This window comes from Pyxicephalus adspersus, chromosome 3 (assembly GCF_032062135.1).
Source record: "Pyxicephalus adspersus chromosome 3, UCB_Pads_2.0, whole genome shotgun sequence".
Taxonomy (NCBI): domain Eukaryota; kingdom Metazoa; phylum Chordata; class Amphibia; order Anura; family Pyxicephalidae; genus Pyxicephalus; species Pyxicephalus adspersus.
The window spans coordinates 125,139,521-125,143,745 of record NC_092860.1 but is presented as its reverse complement, the minus strand read 5'-3'; positions in this window follow the sequence as shown (position 1 = coordinate 125,143,745).

Here is a 4,225-nt window from a genome sequence, read left to right as displayed (position 1 = left end):
GGGTTTTCGGGTGCTTTTTTTGAACCTATTGATTTACCTGAACAGTTATCAGCCAAAAGGGGAGCAAATAGGGGAAGTTCTTGTAAAGGCTTATATGGACTTCATTAGACTTAAATATCAGCCATCTGCAATCATTCGTATAAAATGTGTGGTTGCGCTGAGCCTTCAATTAGAAAATCACTTTATGGAACAACATAAAACAAAAATGTTTTTAAATAATATTAAAGTGAATTTGAAAAGTAAAAACAATTTAAATTCATAGTTTTTAAAAGCATAGTTTTCTATTAGGAACCTTCCGCTGTACATTAGACAAGTGCACCCATGTAAAAGGACATGTAAGGACACTGGCTGGCTGCATTCATTAATGTGCAGATAATAAAAAAAACTTTTTTTTAATTTTTTTTCTGCAGTTTAATTTAGTTCAATTGTGCGTACAAAGCATAGATTTGGTAGACACTGCCTAATTATAACTTTTTACTCTGCCCACACACATAACAATGCTGCAGCTTGTAAATGCTTAGTAATTCTTTTTTCATCATTTTTGAAACAATGCTTCCAATGAAGATGTTTTATGTACCCTACACAATGTTGATAATGGAAGGCTCAGATTACACGGTTACATTATGAGTAGCCATCATAACGTCAGTGTACCTAAACCCAGAAATTTCACTTTACATAAGTAAAGGTAGACAACCTTCTTATGTAAGGTAAAACTTCTGTTTGTTTAGTTTTTGTTTCAATCGTTTTTATTGGTTATAACAACAAATTAACAGATATATACATGACACAAGGTTTACAAAAAAACACACGACATTATGGAAAAACATTTGGGGGAGTACCCCGACACGTGCAGTGATATAGAACAAGTGACATGTCATTGTTCAAGTGCAAACCATACAACTCAATGACCGAGGACCATTACAAGAACAGTCTCCCGGTCAACTATGAAGAGGGGAAGGGAAAACCAGGGGGGAAAGAAGGTAAGGTTAAGGGAACATGAGGGACAAGAGGAGGCCTGACTGGCCCAGTAGCAGTGCACTCGCTTGTGTTGAACGTCTCTATAAACCGGAGCAATTTCTATTCTGCCCTTGAGTAATGTAGTGCCTATGGCCAAAGCATTTTAAACTGAGGTGATTCCTTAAACCAGTCCCACATGGACCACGTGAGTTTGTATTGCTCCGTCCTATTCTCGTCCTCCGCTTGCTGCAGGGTTTGTTGTACGCGGTGAAACTCTGCTTTACAGCTGGACTCCAACCTTTCAATACTGTAATGGAGGTCAAGTTTTGTTGGCAGGGCTTTCAAGTGGGCCTTCCAGTCCCAGTCCATATCATCCTCCCCCTGGTCATAACAGTGTTTGGAGGTTCCCTCCAAGCTGGAGGTCATGTTGGGGCTGAACACAGAGGGTAGGGGAGACCCCGGTACCTGTGTGGGTGAGGAGGCTTGATCTGGTGTCCTCTGGGCGCTCTGTGGTGGAGAGGCGTCCCTTGAGTAGGCGGGTGTGCCGTCCGTGGTCACCCGCGTCTCGGATCCGGGCTGTAATTGAGGCCGCGGTTTTGCGGCCTGGTCACATGCGGTCCGGCTCCCGGCCACAAAAAGCCCTGGAATGTCCCTGGACGTGGGCGTTTCGCTCCCGGGACGTCCCCGCTGGCTCCCCCGGTGCTTAGGACCCATGTTGGATCGAGTTATGTGCCGCGTTATTGTGGTAAGCTGTCTATCCCCCTTGTAGGACACGGAGCGGTGGAATCACGCGTCCTAGTCCGACATCTCCCGGCCACGCCCCCCCCTGTTTGTTTAGTTTTTATTTAAGTGCAACACACTTCAAAAAAAAAAAAGGATGCAGCACCGCCCCCCAATTTTTGATCACCTAGGCAATCCAGAATGAACAGGAGCGCAGAGCCTCCGGGGATACCTACGTCATGCATCACAGGAGGCTCTTGGGTGCTCGGGAACCTTTTCGTAAAAAGAGAAAAAATTGTTGATCTCACACATGCGGCAAGTTTTTTTTCTAATCTACGTCACCCGATCTCGCCCTTACGTCAAGTGACGTAGGAAGAAGAACCCGGAAGAAGAGGCGAAGATGGCGCTGCCCGGCGCTCCAGCTTGGAGACGGATACCGGGACAACGTGGGACCTGATGGAAGAGACCTCTAGATGGATCGGACTGCCCTGTGGGATTGAAGGTAAGTGGATTTTTTTTTGTTTTAGGCAGTTTTGAGTTTAGTTCCTCTTTAAGACTCAGCCAATACTTGTAACATCACAACAACTTATTAGCTTTAAACCAAACATCAAGAAAAAGAGTTTACTATGAATTAGTAGATGCAAAAGAGGGCACAGCTGTTGTCTCAAAATGAGATATCACCTCTGTTTTCCTGTGCATACCCCTTCAGGCTACATTTTAATCAGGGGCTTGTTTTGTTGGCATTTTACATTCATTATTTTCTATAGTTAAGCAACAGTAGACTTTTACATCTTGCAATGACAGTAAGCATGATTATGTATCTGCCACAGCACTTGCTGACATCTTGTTCAGCTCACACGTAAAAGCTGAACATATCCTAAAATTCATTACTTTAGTGTGGTTCACAAGAATTAGATAATAGGCAAGCCCTAGTGGTATTCCTGAGTCTGACTCGGGGGTGGATTTACCATGCAAAAAGCGGTAATCCCAAGTTACACTCGAGGTCGCTAAAAACATAAAAAAACACTTACCTTGTTCCCTTGGCGTCCCCCTGGCATCCCACTGGTCCCTGCAGGTCCTCGGGACACATCTTCTTCCTCCTACAGCCAGCGACTGCAGAAATGATCTACGGGGTTTCCCGGTGATGTCGGTGCATGCGTCAGTGGGGGCGGGAGGAGCGTCGGGAAATTCAAATATTTTTTTATTGGATTCCATACAAAATAGCTGTATTGAGTCCAATACAAGGAAATCTTTAAATAATATATATATTATATTAAAATATATAAATTATACATGCTAGTGTATACTTATATTACAGGTTTAAGTATTTTAATGCACCCATGTTTTAAATTTTTTTTTATTTATTTAAAGTTTATTAATAAATTTATTAAATATTGGACATATTTCCGTGAGTTTTTGCCTAAGAATTATAGACCTACAATGTAAAATAAATTTCCATGCAAAAAAAATGTAACGCTTTTTGCGTAGAAATACGGACAGACTTAGAACGCTAAGTGGGTTAATAAAAAAACGTAAAAAAACATAAAAAAAAGTGATGATAGAGAGTTTTTTTTCCCTTTAAAGAAGATCTGAACCAAGATAAACAAATATTGCCCAGACCCAAGAGGAATGAGTACTACAGCTTGAAAAGTCCCATATTACCGAGCCATATGTATCAATGTATAAAAATAGGAATTTTTTGTATGATGAATTTGGTTTGGTTAGAAACATTCAAATATACATGTGATTGTCAATAGGCAATATCTAAAATTTCTGCAAGAAATCATATTTTCCCCTGCCTTAGCTTTGCTATGTTTTTTTGTACCATCAAGATGCTAAATTACAAATAATTCATGACCCCCTGTGACCTGGTAAGGAATATTGTTTACTTTATCCAACTCTTCACCTATCAATGTTTTCTTCTTTTTGATCTCTATCTTGATACAACCTCAACAGCTGTGCTGATTCCAAATCTGAACTCAGAATTTGTCTATCTCGTACAGATTATAAATTATAGACGTGCTATAGCTGTTCAAATGGTCGGTAATTGGCTAATGTATTTTTACATGTAATTGGCTAATTGACTAATGTATTTTACAGTATAATATAATACTATGAGTATAATAAAGTTTAACCTCCCTAGCAGTAACCCCGAGTGTGACTCAGGGTAGAAAAAAGTTGCTGAAAGTGGTAACCCCGAGTCACACTCAGGGTAGGTAAGCCTATGGAAGGTAATAGTAAATACAGCACTTACCCAATCCGCCGGCATCCCGTGCTGTCCATCACCGCAATCTCTGTGTTCTTTCTTCTTCCTCCGGGCGGCTTCTGCAACCGATGAGTCACCGGGGAGTTTCCAGTGAGGTTGGTGCTTGTGTACGTTGCCGGCAAGGTGGGGCGGAAAATTTAAAATCCATTTGTATTGCATTCAATACAAAATACCTGTATTGAATGCAATACATTGGATTTATATGTGTAAAATCAGTACATTGTTTTCAAGGACATTTATTTTACAGTATATATAATAGTATTAGTATAATATGTTTTTTTT